General features: G+C 44.5%; 11 non-coding genes and 1 pseudogene across 11 annotated transcripts; all 12 read left to right on the top strand.

The window, feature by feature from the left end:
* Window positions 1-1,033: 1,033 nt before the first annotated feature.
* LOC141224716 (U2 spliceosomal RNA) lies at window positions 1,034-1,224 on the top strand. Its single transcript, XR_012292050.1, has one exon. It is a non-coding gene; the product is annotated as a U2 spliceosomal RNA (small nuclear RNA).
* A 1,115-nt stretch (window positions 1,225-2,339) lies between these two features.
* Window positions 2,340-2,530, top strand: LOC141224715 (U2 spliceosomal RNA). Its single transcript, XR_012292049.1, has one exon. It is a non-coding gene; the product is annotated as a U2 spliceosomal RNA (small nuclear RNA).
* A 1,115-nt stretch (window positions 2,531-3,645) lies between these two features.
* Window positions 3,646-3,836, top strand: LOC141224714 (U2 spliceosomal RNA). The gene has a single exon (XR_012292048.1). It is a non-coding gene; the product is annotated as a U2 spliceosomal RNA (small nuclear RNA).
* Window positions 3,837-4,951: 1,115 nt separating this feature from the next.
* Window positions 4,952-5,142, top strand: LOC141225035 (U2 spliceosomal RNA). The gene has a single exon (XR_012292361.1). It is a non-coding gene; the product is annotated as a U2 spliceosomal RNA (small nuclear RNA).
* A 1,115-nt stretch (window positions 5,143-6,257) lies between these two features.
* LOC141224713 (U2 spliceosomal RNA) lies at window positions 6,258-6,448 on the top strand. The gene has a single exon (XR_012292047.1). It is a non-coding gene; the product is annotated as a U2 spliceosomal RNA (small nuclear RNA).
* Window positions 6,449-7,563: 1,115 nt separating this feature from the next.
* Window positions 7,564-7,754, top strand: LOC141224712 (U2 spliceosomal RNA). The gene has a single exon (XR_012292046.1). It is a non-coding gene; the product is annotated as a U2 spliceosomal RNA (small nuclear RNA).
* A 1,115-nt stretch (window positions 7,755-8,869) lies between these two features.
* Window positions 8,870-9,060, top strand: LOC141224711 (U2 spliceosomal RNA). The gene has a single exon (XR_012292045.1). It is a non-coding gene; the product is annotated as a U2 spliceosomal RNA (small nuclear RNA).
* A 6,098-nt stretch (window positions 9,061-15,158) lies between these two features.
* On the top strand, window positions 15,159-15,348 carry LOC141224430 (U2 spliceosomal RNA). The gene has a single exon (XR_012291852.1). It is a non-coding gene; the product is annotated as a U2 spliceosomal RNA (small nuclear RNA).
* A 1,115-nt stretch (window positions 15,349-16,463) lies between these two features.
* LOC141224575 (U2 spliceosomal RNA) lies at window positions 16,464-16,555 on the top strand (annotated as a pseudogene).
* A 794-nt stretch (window positions 16,556-17,349) lies between these two features.
* On the top strand, window positions 17,350-17,531 carry LOC141224493 (U2 spliceosomal RNA). Its single transcript, XR_012291900.1, has one exon. It is a non-coding gene; the product is annotated as a U2 spliceosomal RNA (small nuclear RNA).
* Window positions 17,532-18,646: 1,115 nt separating this feature from the next.
* On the top strand, window positions 18,647-18,837 carry LOC141224710 (U2 spliceosomal RNA). The gene has a single exon (XR_012292044.1). It is a non-coding gene; the product is annotated as a U2 spliceosomal RNA (small nuclear RNA).
* Window positions 18,838-19,952: 1,115 nt separating this feature from the next.
* Window positions 19,953-20,143, top strand: LOC141224709 (U2 spliceosomal RNA). Its single transcript, XR_012292043.1, has one exon. It is a non-coding gene; the product is annotated as a U2 spliceosomal RNA (small nuclear RNA).
* Window positions 20,144-20,342: the final 199 nt, after the last annotated feature.

The raw sequence follows: 20,342 nt of genomic DNA, 5'->3' as shown, positions 1-20,342 counted from the left end.
TGGACTCTTTGGCTTTGCTTTTCTTCTCCTCATTGGATTTTTCATGTTCAAAGTTGCAGAAGCCAGATTACAAGCTCATTTTGGTTCAACTTCAGCAACTGTGCATTGCATTGCCATGTAATGTGATGCAATGCTATCTTTCTAGCTCTCCCTTTTTACTTCCTTTTGGATAAACAGACATATTAGGCAAGCATTTTGGAGCTTTCACCTAAATAACTACAGGTGGTGAGATAAGCTGCACAATATAATTGACCTTTCAGTATATTGTTGCACACACACCATCTATTTAGCAAATGCCCTTGTTATCAACAGCAGCCTTTTAAACTCACCTGAGCTAACAGGTATGTGTGCTGGTTACTCTGCTGCGCTTAAAATTTCTTTTTTGGTTTGCTACAATGCCTTTTCTGAAACGTTGTCTCCTTCTGCTGGAACACTGACTTCTTTCATTTAATGCCTGCAGACTATAAAAGAGAACCCAACCCAAAAAGTTTGGTTGATTAGTCTGTGGCATTCTGTTAAACTGTTGCTTATGGCGGTCTCTGTGAGCTTCTCAGCGACATTCAGCCAGCCAGGTATCCTGCCTGCAGTAGATGGAATGTGGCAATGGAACGCTGGCTGCGCGTGTCATAATAGGCTCTGAGCCTTTATATACCTGTGCACAGCAGCAGCCACCTTCAGTCTGCTGCTGGACAGCCAGCAGCAGCAGCAGCAGGAGAGGTATGTAATCAGGAGCCCTCCTGCTAAGGGTAGACAGCTGCTCGTTCCACCCCACCCCCCGCCTTAATTGGTTCTCCTCCCTTCCAACGGTGTTGAGGCGGGTGGGAACAGCAGGGGGTGAAGGTGCTGTGTTTAAAGAGGTGGAGTTATGCAGATCTAAAACGCGTGGATTGCAGCAGCAGCAAGCCGAAAAGTGCAGGCATGTAAGGGATCTAGAGGTTGACATGTCTTCTTAACGGGAGTCCAGGAGCTCATCTCCACAAATGGACTTTTCAGGATCCTTGGGTGGCTCCGTAGTTTGAAACCAATTCTGGTTATCGCTTCTCGGCCTTTTGGCTAAGATCAAGTGTAGTATCTGTTCTTATCAGTTTAATATCTGATACGTCCCCTATCTGGGGACCATATATTAAATGGATTTTTAGAACAGGGAGATGGAAAAAGAGCTTGCTCTGTCCACTCCACGCATTGACCTGGTATTGCAGTATCTCCAGGACCGGTGCACCCCTTCTTTAATGCAGTTTCTAAAATCAGAAAGAATTGAATTCAATGTTTTTTGTTCATTTTGCTTGTTTGTCGGATTTTGGGATGGACTCTTTGGCTTTGCTTTTCTTCTCCTCATTGGATTTTTCATGTTCAAAGTTGCAGAAGCCAGATTACAAGCTCATTTTGGTTCAACATCAGCAACTGTGCATTGCATTGCCATGTAATGTGATGCAATGCTATCTTTCTAGCTCTCCCTTTTTACTTCCTTTTGGATAAACAGACATATTAGGCAAGCATTTTGGAGCTTTCACCTAAATAACTACAGGTGGTGAGATAAGCTGCACAATATAATTGACCTTTCAGTATATTGTTGCACACACACCATCTATTTAGCAAATGCCCTTGTTATCAACAGCAGCCTTTTAAACTCACCTGAGCTAACAGGTATGTGCGCTGGTTACTCTGCTGCGCTTAAAATTTCTTTTTTGGTTTGCTACAATGCCTTTTCTGAAACGTTGTCTCCTTCTGCTGGAACACTGACTTCTTCCATTTAATGCCTGCAGACTATAAAAGAGAACCCAACCCAAAAAGTTTGGTTGATTAGTCTGTGGCATTCTGTTAAACTGTTGCTTATGGCGGTCTCTGTGAGCTTCTCAGCGACATTCAGCCAGCCAGGTATCCTGCCTGCAGTAGATGGAATGTGGCAATGGAACGCTGGCTGCGCGTGTCATAATAGGCTCTGAGCCTTTATATACCTGTGCACAGCAGCAGCCACCTTCAGTCTGCTGCTGGACAGCCAGCAGCAGCAGCAGCAGGAGAGGTATGTAATCAGGAGCCCTCCTGCTAAGGGTAGACAGCTGCTCGTTCCACCCCACCCCCCGCCTTAATTGGTTCTCCTCCCTTCCAACGGTGTTGAGGCGGGAGGGAACAGCAGGGGGTGAAGGTGCTGTGTTTAAAGAGGTGGAGTTATGCAGATCTAAAACGCGTGGATTGCAGCAGCAGCAAGCCGAAAAGTGCAGGCATGTAAGGGATCTAGAGGTTGACAGCATGTCTTCTTAACGGGAGTCCAGGAGCTCATCTCCACAAATGGACTTTTCAGGATCCTTGGGTGGCTCCGTAGTTTGAAACCAATTCTGGTTATCGCTTCTCGGCCTTTTGGCTAAGATCAAGTGTAGTATCTGTTCTTATCAGTTTAATATCTGATACGTCCCCTATCTGGGGACCATATATTAAATGGATTTTTAGAACAGGGAGATGGAAAAAGAGCTTGCTCTGTCCACTCCACGCATTGACCTGGTATTGCAGTATCTCCAGGACCGGTGCACCCCTTCTTTAATGCAGTTTCTAAAATCAGAAAGAATTGAATTCAATGTTTTTTGTTCATTTTGCTTGTTTGTCGGATTTTGGGATGGACTCTTTGGCTTTGCTTTTCTTCTCCTCATTGGATTTTTCATGTTCAAAGTTGCAGAAGCCAGATTACAAGCTCATTTTGGTTCAACTTCAGCAACTGTGCATTGCATTGCCATGTAATGTGATGCAATGCTATCTTTCTAGCTCTCCCTTTTTACTTCCTTTTGGATAAACAGACATATTAGGCAAGCATTTTGGAGCTTTCACCTAAATAACTACAGGTGGTGAGATAAGCTGCACAATATAATTGACCTTTCAGTATATTGATGCACACACACCATCTATTTAGCAAATGCCCTTGTTATCAACAGCAGCCTTTTAAACTCACCTGAGCTAACAGGTATGTGCGCTGCTTACTCTGCTGCGCTTAAAATTTCTTTTTTGGTTTGTTACAATGCCTTTTCTGAAACGTTGTCTCCTTCTGCTGGAACACTGACTTCTTTCATTTAATGCCTGCAGACTATAAAAGAGAACCCAACCCAAAAAGTTTGGTTGATTAGTCTGTGGCATTCTGTTAAACTGTTGCTTATGGCGGTCTCTGTGAGCTTCTCAGCGACATTCAGCCAGCCAGGTATCCTGCCTGCAGTAGATGGAATGTGGCAATGGAACGCTGGCTGCGCGTGTCATAATAGGCTCTGAGCCTTTATATACCTGTGCACAGCAGCAGCCACCTTCAGTCTGCTGCTGGACAGCCAGCAGCAGCAGCAGCAGGAGAGGTATGTAATCAGGAGCCCTCCTGCTAAGGGTAGACAGCTGCTCGTTCCACCCCACCCCCCGCCTTAATTGGTTCTCCTCCCTTCCAACGGTGTTGAGGCGGGTGGGAACAGCAGGGGGTGAAGGTGCTGTGTTTAAAGAGGTGGAGTTATGCAGATCTAAAACGCGTGGATTGCAGCAGCAGCAAGCCGAAAAGTGCAGGCATGTAAGGGATCTAGAGGTTGACAACATGTCTTCTTAACGGGAGTCCAGGAGCTCATCTCCACAAATGGACTTTTCAGGATCCTTGGGTGGCTCCGTAGTTTGAAACCAATTCTGGTTATCGCTTCTCGGCCTTTTGGCTAAGATCAAGTGTAGTATCTGTTCTTATCAGTTTAATATCTGATACGTCCCCTATCTGGGGACCATATATTAAATGGATTTTTAGAACAGGGAGATGGAAAAAGAGCTTGCTCTGTCCACTCCACGCATTGACCTGGTATTGCAGTATCTCCAGGACCGGTGCACCCCTTCTTTAATGCAGTTTCTAAAATCAGAAAGAATTGAATTCAATGTTTTTTGTTCATTTTGCTTGTTTGTCGGATTTTGGGATGGACTCTTTGGCTTTGCTTTTCTTCTCCTCATTGGATTTTTCATGTTCAAAGTTGCAGAAGCCAGATTACAAGCTCATTTTGGTTCAACTTCAGCAACTGTGCATTGCATTGCCATGTAATATGATGCAATGCTATCTTTCTAGCTCTCCCTTTTTACTTCCTTTTTAATAAACAGACATATTAGGCAAGCATTTTGGAGCTTTCACCTAAATAACTACAGGTGTTGACATAAGCTGCACAATATAATTGACCTTTCAGTATATTGTTGCACACACACCATCTATTTAGCAAATGCCCTTGTTATCAACAGCAGCCTTTTAAACTCACCTGAGCTAACAGGTATGTGCGCTGGTTACTCTGCTGCGCTTAAAATTTCTTTTTTGGTTTGCTACAATGCCTTTTCTGAAACGTTGTCTCCTTCTGCTGGAACACTGATTTCTTTCATTTAATGCCTGCAGACTATAAAAGAGAACCCAACCCAAAAAGTTTGGTTGATTAGTCTGTGGCATTCTGTTAAACTGTTGCTTATGGCGGTCTCTGTGAGCTTCTCAGCGACATTCAGCCAGCCAGGTATCCTGCCTGCAGTAGATGGAATGTGGCAATGGAACGCTGGCTGCGCGTGTCATAATAGGCTCTGAGCCTTTATATACCTGTGCACAGCAGCAGCCACCTTCAGTCTGCTGCTGGACAGCCAGCAGCAGCAGCAGCAGGAGAGGTATGTAATCAGGAGCCCTCCTGCTAAGGGTAGACAGCTGCTCGTTCCACCCCACCCCCCGCCTTAATTGGTTCTCCTCCCTTCCAACGGTGTTGAGGCGGGTGGGAACAGCAGGGGGTGAAGGTGCTGTGTTTAAAGAGGTGGAGTTATGCAGATCTAAAACGCGTGGATTGCAGCAGCAGCAAGCCGAAAAGTGCAGGCATGTAAGGGATCTAGAGGTTGACAACATGTCTTCTTAACGGGAGTCCAGGAGCTCATCTCCACAAATGGACTTTTCAGGATCCTTGGGTGGCTCCGTAGTTTGAAACCAATTCTGGTTATCGCTTCTCAGCCTTTTGGCTAAGATCAAGTGTAGTATCTGTTCTTATCAGTTTAATATCTGATACGTCCCCTATCTGGGGACCATATATTAAATGGATTTTTAGAACAGGGAGATGGAAAAAGAGCTTGCTCTGTCCACTCCACGCATTGACCTGGTATTGCAGTATCTCCAGGACCGGTGCACCCCTTCTTTAATGCAGTTTCTAAAATCAGAAAGAATTGAATTCAATGTTTTTTGTTCATTTTGCTTGTTTGTCGGATTTTGGGATGGACTCTTTGGCTTTGCTTTTCTTCTCCTCATTGGATTTTTCATGTTCAAAGTTGCAGAAGCCAGATTACAAGCTCATTTTAGTTCAACTTCAGCAACTGTGCATTGCATTGCCATGTAATGTGATGCAATGCTATCTTTCTAGCTCTCCCTTTTTACTTCCTTTTGGATAAACAGACATATTAGGCAAGCATTTTGGAGCTTTCACCTAAATAACTACAGGTGGTGAGATAAACTGCACAATATAATTGACCTTTCAGTATATTGTTGCACACACACCATCTATTTAGCAAATGCCCTTGTTATCAACAGCAGCCTTTTAAACTCACCTGAGCTAACAGGTATGTGCGCTGGTTACTCTGCTGCGCTTAAAATTTCTTTTTTGGTTTGCTACAATGCCTTTTCTGAAACGTTGTCTCCTTCTGCTGGACCACTGACTTCTTTCATTTATTGCCTGCAGACTATAAAAGAGAACCCAACCCAAAAAGTTTGGTTGATTAGTCTGTGGCATTCTGTTAAACTGTTGCTTATGGCGGTCTCTGTGAGCTTCTCAGCGACATTCAGCCAGCCAGGTATCCTGCCTGCAGTAGATGGAATGTGGCAATGGAACGCTGGCTGCGCGTGTCATAATAGGCTCTGAGCCTTTATATACCTGTGCACAGCAGCAGCCACCTTCAGTCTGCTGCTGGACAGCCAGCAGCAGCAGCAGCAGGAGAGGTATGTAATCAGGAGCCCTCCTGCTAAGGGTAGACAGCTGCTCGTTCCACCCCACCCCCCGCCTTAATTGGTTCTCCTCCCTTCCAACGGTGTTGAGGCGGGTGGGAACAGCAGGGGGTGAAGGTGCTGTGTTTAAAGAGGTGGAGTTATGCAGATCTAAAACGCGTGGATTGCAGCAGCAGCAAGCCGAAAAGTGCAGGCATGTAAGGGATCTAGAGGTTGACAACATGTCTTCTTAACGGGAGTCCAGGAGCTCATCTCCACAAATGGACTTTTCAGGATCCTTGGGTGGCTCCGTAGTTTGAAACCAATTCTGGTTATCGCTTCTCGGCCTTTTGGCTAAGATCAAGTGTAGTATCTGTTCTTATCAGTTTAATATCTGATACGTCCCCTATCTGGGGACCATATATTAAATGGATTTTTAGAACAGGGAGATGGAAAAAGAGCTTGCTCTGTCCACTCCACGCATTGACCTGGTATTGCAGTATCTCCAGGACCGGTGCACCCCTTCTTTAATGCAGTTTCTAAAATCAGAAAGAATTGAATTCAATGTTTTTTGTTCATTTTGCTTGTTTGTCGGATTTTGGGATGGACTCTTTGGCTTTGCTTTTCTTCTCCTCATTGGATTTTTCATGTTCAAAGTTGCAGAAGCCAGATTACAAGCTCATTTTGGTTCAACTTCAGCAACTGTGCATTGCATTGCCATGTAATGTGATGCAATGCTATCTTTCTAGCTCTCCCTTTTTACTTCCTTTTGGATAAACAGACATATTAGGCAAGCATTTTGGAGCTTTCACCTAAATAACTACAGGTGGTGAGATAAGCTGCACAATATAATTGACCTTTCAGTATATTGTTGCACACACACCATCTATTTAGCAAATGCCCTTGTTATCAACAGCAGCCTTTTAAACTCACCTGAGCTAACAGGTATGTGCGCTGGTTACTCTGCTGCGCTTAAAATTTCTTTTTTGGTTTGCTACAATGCCTTTTCTGAAACGTTGTCTCCTTCTGCTGGAACACTGACTTCTTTCATTTAATGCCTGCAGACTATAAAAGAGAACCCAACCCAAAAAGTTTGGTTGATTAGTCTGTGGCATTCTGTTAAACTGTTGCTTATGGCGGTCTCTGTGAGCTTCTCAGCGACATTCAGCCAGCCAGGTATCCTGCCTGCAGTAGATGGAATGTGGCAATGGAACGCTGGCTGCGCGTGTCATAATAGGCTCTGAGCCTTTATATACCTGTGCACAGCAGCAGCCACCTTCAGTCTGCTGCTGGACAGCCAGCAGCAGCAGCAGCAGGAGAGGTATGTAATCAGGAGCCCTCCTGCTAAGGGTAGACAGCTGCTCGTTCCACCCCACCCCCCGCCTTAATTGGTTCTCCTCCCTTCCAACGGTGTTGAGGCGGGTGGGAACAGCAGGGGGTGAAGGTGCTGTGTTTAAAGAGGTGGAGTTATGCAGATCTAAAACGCGTGGATTGCAGCAGCAGCAAGCCGAAAAGTGCAGGCATGTAAGGGATCTAGAGGTTGACAACATGTCTTCTTAACGGGAGTCCAGGAGCTCATCTCCACAAATGGACTTTTCAGGATCCTTGGGTGGCTCCGTAGTTTGAAACCAATTCTGGTTATCGCTTCTCGGCCTTTTGGCTAAGATCAAGTGTAGTATCTGTTCTTATCAGTTTAATATCTGATACGTCCCCTATCTGGGGACCATATATTAAATGGATTTTTAGAACAGGGAGATGGAAAAAGAGCTTGCTCTGTCCACTCCACGCATTGACCTGGTATTGCAGTATCTCCAGGACCGGTGCACCCCTTCTTTAATGCAGTTTCTAAAATCAGAAAGAATTGAATTCAATGTTTTTTGTTCATTTTGCTTGTTTGTCGGATTTTGGGATGGACTCTTTGGCTTTGCTTTTCTTCTCCTCATTGGATTTTTCATGTTCAAAGTTGCAGAAGCCAGATTACAAGCTCATTTTGGTTCAACTTCAGCAACTGTGCATTGCATTGCCATGTAATGTGATGCAATGCTATCTTTCTAGCTCTCCCTTTTTACTTCCTTTTGGATAAACAGACATATTAGGCAAGCATTTTGGAGCTTTCACCTAAATAACTACAGGTGGTGAGATAAGCTGCACAATATAATTGACCTTTCAGTTTATTGTTGCACACACACCATCTATTTAGCAAATGCCCTTGTTATCAACAGCAGCCTTTTAAACTCACCTGAGCTAACAGGTATGTGCGCTGGTTACTCTGCTGCGCTTAAAATTTCTTTTTTGGTTTGCTACAATGCCTTTTCTGATACGTTGTCTCCTTCTGCTGGAACACTGACTTCTTTCATTTAATGCCTGCAGACTATAAAAGAGAACCCAACCCAAAAAGTTTGGTTGATTAGTCTGTGGCATTCTGTTAAACTGTTGCTTATGGCGGTCTCTGTGAGCTTCTCAGCGACATTCAGCCAGCCAGGTATCCTGCCTGCAATAGATGGAATGTGGCAATGGAACGCTGGCTGCGCGTGTCATAATAGGCTCTGAGCCTTTATATACCTGTGCACAGCAGCAGCCACCTTCAGTCTGCTGCTGGACAGCCAGCAGCAGCAGCAGCAGGAGAGGTATGTAATCAGGAGCCCTCCTGCTAAGGGTAGACAGCTGCTCGTTCCACCCCACCCCCCGCCTTAATTGGTTCTCCTCCCTTCCAACGGTGTTGAGGCGGGTGGGAACAGCAGGGGGTGAAGGTGCTGTGTTTAAAGAGGTGGAGTTATGCAGATCTAAAACGCGTGGATTGCAGCAGCAGCAAGCCGAAAAGTGCAGGCATGTAAGGGATCTAGAGGTTGACAACATGTCTTCTTAACGGGAGTCCAGGAGCTCATCTCCACAAATGGACTTTTCAGGATCCTTGGGTGGCTCCGTAGTTTGAAACCAATTCTGGTTATCGCTTCTCGGCCTTTTGGCTAAGATCAAGTGTAGTATCTGTTCTTATCAGTTTAATATCTGATACGTCCCCTATCTGGGGACCATATATTAAATGGATTTTTAGAACAGGGAGATGGAAAAAGAGCTTGCTCTGTCCACTCCACGCATTGACCTGGTATTGCAGTATCTCCAGGACCGGTGCACCCCTTCTTTAATGCAGTTTCTAAAATCAGAAAGAATTGAATTCAATGTTTTTTGTTCATTTTGCTTGTTTGTCGGATTTTGGGATGGACTCTTTGGCTTTGCTTTTCTTCTCCTCATTGGATTTTTCATGTTCAAAGTTGCAGAAGCCAGATTACAAGCTCATTTTGGTTCAACTTCAGCAACTGTGCATTGCATTGCCATGTAATGTGATGCAATGCTATCTTTCTAGCTCTCCCTTTTTACTTCCTTTTGGATAAACAGACATATTAGGCAAGCATTTTGGAGCTTTCACCTAAATAACTACAGGTGGTGAGATAAGCTGCACAATATAATTGACCTTTCAGTATATTGTTGCACACACACCATCTATTTAGCAAATGCCCTTGTTATCAACAGCAGCCTTTTAAACTCACCTGAGCTAACAGGTATGTGCGCTGGTTACTCTGCTGCACTTAAAATTTCTTTTTTGGTTTGCTACAATGCCTTTTCTGAAACGTTGTCTCCTTCTGCTGGAACACTGACTTCTTTCATTTAATGCCTGCAGACTATAAAAGAGAACCCAACCCAAAAAGTTTGGTTGATTAGTCTGTGGCATTCTGTTAAACTGTTGCTTATGGCGGTCTCTGTGAGCTTCTCAGCGACATTCAGCCAGCCAGGTATCCTGCCTGCAGTAGATGGAATGTGGCAATGGAACGTTGGCTGCGCGTGTCATAATAGGCTCTGAGCCTTTATATACCTGTGCACAGCAGCAGCCACCTTCAGTCTGCTGCTGGACAGCCAGCAGCAGCAGCAGGAGAGGTATGTAATCAGGAGCCCTCCTGCTAAGGGTAGACAGCTGCTCGTTCCACCCCACCCCCTGCCTTAATTGGTTCTCCTCCCTTCCAACGGTGTTGAGGCGGGTGGGAACAGCAGGGGGTGAAGGTGCTGTGTTTAAAGAGGTGGAGTTATGCAGATCTAAAACGCGTGGATTGCAGCAGCAGCAAGCCGAAAAGTGCAGGCATGTAAGGGATCTAGAGGTTGACAACATGTCTTCTTAACGGGAGTCCAGGAGCTCATCCCCACAAATGGACTTTTCAGGATCCTTGGGTGGCTCCGTAGTTTGAAACCAATTCTGGTTATCGCTTCTCGGCCTTTTGGCTTAGATCTTGTATCTGGTCAGAAGGATCCTATAGTGTCTCCCCCTCGGCCTTGCAGCATCGCCACTTAGGTGGCTTAAGCTGCCTGCTGCTATTGGGGGGGGTCCAGAGGAAACGAGAGGTGATAATGGGCGTCAAGATTCGATATGCCGGGACCGATGATATTCGGGTCAAAAATGCTTTTCGCATTGATATTGAGGAGTCGAAGAGGAATTTCTTTAACCTGCGGTTCTTGGTGGAAGTCGTCATCTTCAAGATTTTGAATGTTGGTCGTGGAGACATCATTTGCCTACAGGAGTTCCCAAAGAATGGCCGGTACGTTTTAGTCCTTGATCGTATGGCAGCTTGCCAGAATCTTTTCAAGACTCTAAAGGATCAGCAAGCCTTGGATCATCCGGCTCTTGATGGGCTTACATTCACGGTATTGTATACTAAGGGGGAAGTGCCAGTTGTTGTGTTTATGCACAACCCCCTTGTGGATGTGGAGGACATTACTAGATTCCTGAACCTTCATTGCAGCTATGTGTCCTACTCACACAAGGTGAGGAATGAGGTGGGCTTGTGGACTGGCAAACACAAGTTTTTTGTTCGGTTCCAGGAGGACCCCCAGGGACCTGGGGGTATCCACTACCCTCCCCTCAGTTTTGCCATCGGGAGGGATAGAGGGTATATGTTTTTTCCTGGTGCTCCGCGTTTTTGCAGGAAGTGTAAATCCTTTGGACACTACCAAGAGGACTGCACGGTGGAGAAGTTTTGTGGGAAATGCAATAAAGAGGGTCATCTGGCAATGGAGTGTACTAACTCCATGGTTTGTAATGCATGTGGCGAGGAGGGACACGCTTTCAAGGACTGTCCCCATCGTTCCAGGTCATATGCAGAGGCCGTGTCCCCACGTCCTACTACTGCCGCCACTATTGGTGAGGCGATCGAGGCAGTAAGGGACTTCATGGAAGAGATGGAGCAAGCACCCGATCCTGCTGGTGGAAGCGCTGTTGAGATAGAGCCTGCAGATATGTCAATTCTGCTTGATATGAGTGGTGAGGGAGAAGTGAGCGGTTCACTCTCCACAACGCCGGTGTTGGCTTTGGAAAGCTCAGAGGCAATTCATGAAGGTGGTGGTGGCCAGGGTGACTTCACCGGGGCTGTGGTGAGGCCCCCTGATGAGGACTCTGATGTGTCTTCTGCAAAGAAGTTCCGGCCAGATTTTTCACCTGCCAGTATTGGGAGCATCAGCCCCTTAAGTGATAGGAGCTATCCCGAGAGCTACAGTGCCTCTCCTAGGAGGTCTTTTTTGGAGGAGGGGGCCAGCATTCTCTGCTTAACATCAGGAATCGAGTTTCAAGACGAGAAAGGTTGACTCTTCGGTGGGGGGTATGTTCTTTTTTACCGAATATGGTTAAAAAATGGGCTCCAACGTGGGCTGTAGTGTACTGTCAATAAATGTAAGGCTTATAAAATCTAAGCCTAGAAGATTGGCTATACTGGAAGAACTAAAAAATCTTGGAGCAAATATTTACTGTCTGCAAGAGTGCGGAATTGAAGAGTCACCTCCTGAAAAGGACTGGGTATATGGGCATAGTATTTGGTCAGGTTCAATGACAAACAAAAATGATGGTGTGGGGATTTTGTTGGGGAATAGGGATTTAAGTTTTGAAAATTATATGGTGGTGGAGCCAGGTCGTTGTATAATGGCAGTGGTTAAGGGGAGAGGGTGGAGGGTGAAAATTGTTAACGTGTATTGTCCAATTAACAAAGGGGATAGGTTAGCACTATTAGAGAAAATACGTTTATTTTTGCCTGGAAGGATTCCAATATTATTAGTTGGTGATTTCAATTGTGTTTCTGAAGGGGAAATTGATGTCACGGGTAAGGTCCTTAATCAAATTACATCTGATTTTTCTTTTTTAGATGCAGCGGAATTTTTGAGTAAGCCACCACCGGCCACATATAGAGCTGATAGGGGAGGAATAGTGTCCAGGATTGACCGCATGCTGTATACAAATAGAGGTTTGGTGTGTAAATTTTTTAAACAGCATGTTTTTTCTTTCACAGACCATGAATGTTTGTGGGGTATGTTTGAAGGTGATAAAAAAATGGTGCATGGTGTTGGGGTATGGAAGCTAAATGTTAGGTTGTTAGAGGATGTTAGGGTTATGAGAGACTTCGAAAGTAAGTATGAATGGTGGAGGTCTAGGAAAAATAATTTTGTGGATGTGACTGTATGGTGGGATTGGGTGAAAGTGGAAATTAAGAATTTTTTTAGGAGGTGGGGTTATAAAAAAGCAGCAATTGAAAGAGGCAGATTTAAAGATTTAAATATGAGGATTGAGTGGTTACATAAAATGAGTATGAAAGGAATTGATGTTAGTGATCAACTCAGAGGAGCGAGAGATGAGATGAAGCGTGTTTTGGAAAAGCGTGGGAAGGAAATTATTTTTAGGACGAGAGTTGAGCATTTGGATATGGATGAGAAGTGTACGAGGTACTTTTTTAAAAAAATGTGCAGTAAAAAAGATGAGTTGGATGAGGTTGTAAATGATAATGGTATGACTGTGGTTGGAAGGGAAGTGTTGGATGAGGTACATAGTTTCTATAGTAGTTTATTTGAGTCTAAATGGGTGGATGGGGGTTTGAAAGAGCATGTGTTAGGTATGTTGGAGAGTCAGCTTGAATCAGGGGAACGTGAGTGTTTGAGTGAGGATATTGTTTTTGATGAGGTTAAAAAGGCGGTGGATGGTGCGAAAAAGAATAAAACACCTGGGAAAGATGGGTTGCCTGTGGAGTTTTATGTAAAAGCATGGGATGTGATTGGTGTTGATTTTGTGGAAGTATGTCAATATATGTGGATGAATGGTGTACTTTGTAATTCCATGAAAGAAGGAGTAGTTGTTTTACTATATAAGAAGGGTGAGAAAAAGAATTTGCGTAATTGGAGGCCGATTACATTACTCAATGCAGATTATAAAGTCTTTAGCAAAATTCTGGCTAACCGTATGCGTGGGGTGATTGGAAGTGTGGTTGGTGATGATCAAGTGTGCGCGGTGCCAGGTAGGTGTATGACTGATAACCTCTTGTTGTTGAGAGACGTAATTGGAGATTGTATGTTTAGGAAGGGGAAATGTATGGTTTTTTGTGTGGATTTTGAGAAAGCTTTTGATAGAGTGTCGCATGCGTTTATGTTTGAGGTGTTAGTTAGGATGGGTTTTCCTAGTGTTTTTGTGAATGCCATAAGGTGTTTGTATGATGGTGTGGTGAGTGAAGTGTTAGTGAATGGATGTTTGAGTGAGAAGGTGTGCATAAAATCAGGGGTCAGGCAGGGGTGTCCGTTGTCCCCTGTCCTGTTTATAAGTGTGATTGAGCCCCTGTTGTGCATGATTCGGAAAGAGAAAGTGATGAATGGTCTTCTGATCCCAGGGAGTGGTGGAAAGACTGTAAAGGTAATGGGGTATATGGACGATGTTGTTGTGGTGAGTGATAATATGGCTGCTATGAATCGAGCAAGGTTGCTTTTAGATTTCTTTTGTGGTGCATCTGGTTTTAGGGTGAATTGGGGGAAGTGTAGCTTTAAGTGTTTCGGGGATTCGAGTGTTAGGATGGATGGTGTGATATGTGAAGAAGGTGCTATTAAGGTTTTGGGGGTGTGGTTTAACAAAGATCTGAAAGGGAATGAGAGTTGGGATGAATGCGGTAAGAGGATTGAACAGAAGTTAAATTTTTGGAGGTTACGGGACTTGACATTGTCAGGCAAAGTCCTTATTATTAAGTCAGTGATTCTTCCTATGTTACTTTTTGTGTCAGTGGTTTTTCCAGCCCCTTATAGGGGTTTTAGGCGGATTGAGAAGCTAATTTTTACGTTTTATTGGGGAAGTAAGATGGAAAAACTTAAAAGGGAATATTTGTGTAAGTTACGTGAACATGGGGGAATGGATTTCCCAAATTTTGAATTTTGTCTTGGTTTAAATTATATTAAAACGGTGGTTGTTCTGTTAGGTAGGGATAACAAGACGGCTTTTATGATTAAATATATGGCTGGATGGATGTTGTTTGGGTTGAAATGGATGAGAAGGGATGCAAGAGTGCCTGTTTCGTTTAAATGTCCAGTGTGGTATGAGTTTGTTGAAAAATTTGTTGTCAAGCATGATTTGTTGGATGTTCCTATGGGTGATTTCAAAGTGATAAGGAATGTAAGGAGAAGGATGCGTGTTAGAGAGTTTGAATGTAACATTAGGGGCTTGAGATCGAGTGAAGCGTTGTGTGTATGGAGGAACCTGAGTATAAAAGGAATATCGAATAGGCAGCGTGATATCGTATGGATGAGTTTGCATGAGATTTTGCCTGTGAGAGAGGTACAGAAGAGGAGGGATCTGATTAGAACAGAGGTATGTCCGAGGGATGGATGTGGGGCGAGTGAAACTGTTATGCATTTGGTTTGGAATTGTGATTATGCTCAGAGTGTTTGGAAGGGAGTGGGTGGTTTATGCAAGGAACTAGCGGGCGTGAATTTTATAAATTGGAGAGTGGTAATGTTTGGGATGGGTGCAAGTAGCCGGGTGAAAGAGAGATTGTTGTGGTTGATAATGGCATGTGTAATAGAAAGTCTGTGGGACGTTAGGAATTTGTGTTTATTTAAAAGGAAAATAATCTCAGTTAATAATTGTGTTAGGATGGTTTTGTCAAGGTTATACATAGTTTATTTATGGGACAGCCGTGGCGGTGGTGGCTCTGATTCAGAAGGTTTTTGGAAAGTAAAAAAATGGAGGTCACTGGTAAAGTACCAGTAAGTCCTTGTTTAAGTGTTGTGATCTGTCTTTTTTTATGATAATGGTATGTTTTATAGTTTTTTTGTCCATTCAAAAGGTATTACAACTGTTTCAGTATAAAGTTATAAATATGAAATAAAGAAAGTACCATTATGATGTAAGACTGGGCAACGTAGTATGAGTTTTTATACTATTGATTGTTGCTTGAAAAATTTTACTGAATGGTATAAAAAAAAAAAAAAAATCTGTTCTTATCAGTTTAATATCTGATACGTCCCCTATCTGGGGACCATATATTAAATGGATTTTTAGAACAGGGAGATGGAAAAAGAGCTTGCTCTGTCCACTCCACGCATTGACCTGGTATTGCAGTATCTCCAGGACCGGTGCACCCCTTCTTTAATGCAGTTTCTAAAATCAGAAAGAATTGAATTCAATGTTTTTTGTTCATTTTGCTTGTTTGTCGGATTTTGGGATGGACTCTTTGGCTTTGCTTTTCTTCTCCTCATTGGATTTTTCATGTTCAAAGTTGCAGAAGCCAGATTACAAGCTCATTTTGGTTCAACTTCAGCAACTGTGCATTGCATTGCCATGTAATGTGATGCAATGCTATCTTTCTAGCTCTCCCTTTTTACTTCCTTTTGGATAAACAGACATATTAGGCAAGCATTTTGGAGCTTTCACCTAAATAACTACAGGTGGTGAGATAAGCTGCACAATATAATTGACCTTTCAGTATATTGTTGCACACACACCATCTATTTAGCAAATGCCCTTGTTATCAACAGCAGCCTTTTAAACTCACCTGAGCTAACAGGTATGTGCGCTGGTTACTCTGCTGCGCTTAAAATTTCTTTTTTGGTTTGCTACAATGCCTTTTCTGAAACGTTGTCTCCTTCTGCTGGAACACTGACTTCTTTCATTTAATGCCTGCAGACTATAAAAGAGAACCCAACCCAAAAAGTTTGGTTGATTAGTCTGTGGCATTCTGTTAAACTGTTGCTTATGGCGGTCTCTGTGAGCTTCTCAGCGACATTCAGCCAGCCAGGTATCCTGCCTGCAGTAGATGGAATGTGGCAATGGAACGCTGGCTGCGCGTGTCATAATAGGCTCTGAGCCTTTATATACCTGTGCACAGCAGCAGCCACCTTCAGTCTGCTGCTGGACAGCCAGCAGCAGCAGCAGCAGGAGAGGTATGTAATCAGGAGCCCTCCTGCTAAGGGTAGACAGCTGCTCGTTCCACCCCACCCCCCGCCTTAATTGGTTCTCCTCCCTTCCAACGGTGTTGAGGCGGGTGGGAACAGCAGGGGGTGAAGGTGCTGTGTTTAAAGAGGTGGAGTTATGCAGATCTAAAACGCGTGGATTGCAGCAGCAGCAAGCCGAAAAGTGCAGGCATGTAAGGGATCTAGAGGTTGACAACATGTCTTCTTAACGGGAGTCCAGGAGCTCATCTCCACAAATGGACTTTTCAGGATCCTTGGGTGGCTCCGTAGTTTGAAACCAATTCTGGTTATCGCTTCTCGGCCTTTTGGCTAAGATCAAGTGTAGTATCTTTCGAAAAGGCGGTTTTGGATGTTGGCCGCCCTAGTAGATTGATACATTATGCACACTGGGGTTTAGGCGCTTGTTAGTACGCCAGGTGGCTAATATAGTCATCTGGTGGAAAGCATGGCCCCCCAGGATCGACGCCATTGGGCCGGGGAAGATCGAAAGCCCGAAGTGTGAAGTGCCCCAGGAGTGGTGACCCTGGGGTGCCTTAACTCACTGGGATTGGGAACCCCACTTGAGTTTATGGCACATTTGCACAAGCACTTCAAATTTTCTTTCTTCGCACACACCCTTATTCCGGGCCTTCTGGCCTTAGGATGGGGAATTTTTCAATTCCCGGTCGAAGGTCCGGGCAGTATTATACTGTGAAACCTTCACTATTTATTTAATTTCTTTGTCACTGTGTGTCCACTTATTCACGTGTGTCACGTCCTACTAGGATTTTGTCGGTATGCGGTTCCCTTACGGGTTCCTCTCTTGGCAGGTCTAGGGGGGGAGTGTGTGGCCATCAGGTTCCGCTCCCCCCTGAACCCCCCTGGCTCTCCTCTTTCGGGAGGAGAGCGTTGTTGGCTCCCCTCTTCCGGGAGGGGAGCACAGTCTTTGGCTCCCAGTGCCTTGCTCGGGTGAGAACTCGGGCAGGTGCTGGGGGTAAGATTGGGTCGCCTCTGGCTTCGGCTGGAGGTGGCTTTTTGTCCCTGTTCCTCGCTGTGGCCTTTTGGCTCGGAGGGACGGGGAATGGTTTGGGGGACCCTTCTCCTTTTGGAGAGGGTTTCAAGAAGACCAGCATCCTAGTGCACTTTTTTTGTGGCACTTGTCACTTTTTTAAGCGCACTCGGGTTTTGTACACGAATTCGGGCTTTCGAAAAAAAAAAAAAAAAATCTGTTCTTATCAGTTTAATATCTGATACGTCCCCTATCTGGGGACCATATATTAAATGGATTTTTAGAACAGGGAGATGGAAAAAGAGCTTGCTCTGTCCACTCCACGCATTGACCTGGTATTGCAGTATCTCCAGGACCGGTGCACCCCTTCTTTAATGCAGTTTCTAAAATCAGAAAGAATTGAATTCAATGTTTTTTGTTCATTTTGCTTGTTTGTCGGATTTTGGGATGGACTCTTTGGCTTTGCTTTTCTTCTCCTCATTGGATTTTTCATGTTCAAAGTTGCAGAAGCCAGATTACAAGCTCATTTTGGTTCAACTTCAGCAACTGTGCATTGCATTGCCATGTAATGTGATGCAATGCTATCTTTCTAGCTCTCCCTTTTTACTTCCTTTTGGATAAACAGACATATTAGGCAAGCATTTTGGAGCTTTCACCTAAATAACTACAGGTGGTGAGATAAGCTGCACAATATAATTGACCTTTCAGTATATTGTTGCACACACACCATCTATTTAGCAAATGCCCTTGTTATCAACAGCAGCCTTTTAAACTCACCTGAGCTAACAGGTATGTGCGCTGCTTACTCTGCTGCGCTTAAAATTTCTTTTTTGGTTTGCTACAATGCCTTTTCTGAAACGTTGTCTCCTTCTGCTGGAACACTGACTTCTTTCATTTAATGCCTGCAGACTATAAAAGAGAACCCAACCCAAAAAGTTTGGTTGATTAGTCTGTGGCATTCTGTTAAACTGTTGCTTATGGCGGTCTCTGTGAGCTTCTCAGCGACATTCAGCCAGCCAGGTATCCTGCCTGCAGTAGATGGAATGTGGCAATGGAACGCTGGCTGCGCGTGTCATAATAGGCTCTGAGCCTTTATATACCTGTGCACAGCAGCAGCCACCTTCAGTCTGCTGCTGGACAGCCAGCAGCAGCAGCAGCAGGAGAGGTATGTAATCAGGAGCCCTCCTGCTAAGGGTAGACAGCTGCTCGTTCCACCCCACCCCCCGCCTTAATTGGTTCTCCTCCCTTCCAACGGTGTTGAGGCGGGTGGGAACAGCAGGGGGTGAAGGTGCTGTGTTTAAAGAGGTGGAGTTATGCAGATCTAAAACGCGTGGATTGCAGCAGCAGCAAGCCGAAAAGTGCAGGCATGTAAGGGATCTAGAGGTTGACAACATGTCTTCTTAACGGGAGTCCAGGAGCTCATCTCCACAAATGGACTTTTCAGGATCCTTGGGTGGCTCCGTAGTTTGAAACCAATTCTGGTTATCGCTTCTCGGCCTTTTGGCTAAGATCAAGTGTAGTATCTGTTCTTATCAGTTTAATATCTGATACGTCCCCTATCTGGGGACCATATATTAAATGGATTTTTAGAACAGGGAGATGGAAAAAGAGCTTGCTCTGTCCACTCCACGCATTGACCTGGTATTGCAGTATCTCCAGGACCGGTGCACCCCTTCTTTAATGCAGTTTCTAAAATCAGAAAGAATTGAATTCAATGTTTTTTGTTCATGTTGCTTGTTTGTCGGATTTTGGGATGGACTCTTTGGCTTTGCTTTTCTTCTCCTCATTGGATTTTTCATGTTCAAAGTTGCAGAAGCCAGATTACAAGCTCATTTTGGTTCAACTTCAGCAACTGTGCATTGCATTGCCATGTAATGTGATGCAATGCTATCTTTCTAGCTCTCCCTTTTTACTTCCTTTTGGATAAACAGACATATTAGGCAAGCATTTTGGAGCTTTCACCTAAATAACTACAGGTGGTGAGATAAGCTGCACAATATAATTGACCTTTCAGTATATTGTTGCACACACACCATCTATTTAGCAAATGCCCTTGTTATCAACAGCAGCCTTTTAAACTCACCTGAGCTAACAGGTATGTGCGCTGGTTACTCTGCTGCGCTTAAAATTTCTTTTTTGGTTTGCTACAATGCCTTTTCTGAAACGTTGTCTCCTTCTGCTGGAACACTGACTTCTTTCATTTAATGCCTGCAGACTATAAAAGAGAACCCAACCCAAAAAGTTTGGTTGATTAGTCTGTGGCATTCTGTTAAACTGTTGCTTATGGCGGTCTCTGTGAGCTTCTCAGCGACATTCAGCCAGCCAGGTATCCTGCCTGCAGTAGATGGAATGTGGCAATGGAACGCTGGCTGCGCGTGTCATAATAGGCTCTGAGCCTTTATATACCTGTGCACAGCAGCAGCCACCTTCAGTCTGCTGCTGGACAGCCAGCAGCAGCAGCAGCAGGAGAGGTATGTAATCAGGAGCCCTCCTGCTAAGGGTAGACAGCTGCTCGTTCCACCCCACCCCCCGCCTTAATTGGTTCTCCTCCCTTCCAACGGTGTTGAGGCGGGTGGGAACAGCAGGGGGTGAAGGTGCTGTGTTTAAAGAGGTGGAGTTATGCAGATCTAAAACGCATGGATTGCAGCAGCAGCAAGCCGAAAAGTGCAGCCATGTAAGGGATCTAGAGGTTGACAACATGTCTTCTTAACGGGAGTCCAGGAGCTCATCTCCACAAATGGACTTTTCAGGATCCTTGGGTGGCTCCGTAGTTTGAAACCAATTCTGGTTATCGCTTCTCGGCCTTTTGGCTAAGATCAAGTGTAGTATCTGTTCTTATCAGTTTAATATCTGATACGTCCCCTATCTGGGGACCATATATTAAATGGATTTTTAGAACAGGGAGATGGAAAAAGAGCTTGCTCTGTCCACTCCACGCATTGACCTGGTATTGCAGTATCTCCAGGACCGGTGCACCCCTTCTTTAATGCAGTTTCTAAAATCAGAAAGAATTGAATTCAATGTTTTTTGTTCATTTTGCTTGTTTGTCGGATTTTGGGATGGACTCTTTGGCTTTGCTTTTCTTCTCCTCATTGGATTTTTCATGTTCAAAGTTGCAGAAGCCAGATTACAAGCTCATTTTGGTTCAACTTCAGCAACTGTGCATTGCATTGCCATGTA

This window comes from Phyllobates terribilis, unplaced genomic scaffold (assembly GCF_046119375.1).
Source record: "Phyllobates terribilis strain yellow unplaced genomic scaffold, ASM4611937v1 Scaffold_393__1_contigs__length_1774422, whole genome shotgun sequence".
Lineage (NCBI taxonomy): Eukaryota > Metazoa > Chordata > Amphibia > Anura > Dendrobatidae > Phyllobates > Phyllobates terribilis.
The sequence above is the reverse complement of the archived record's forward strand: the minus strand, read 5'-3'. Positions and strand labels throughout refer to the sequence as shown.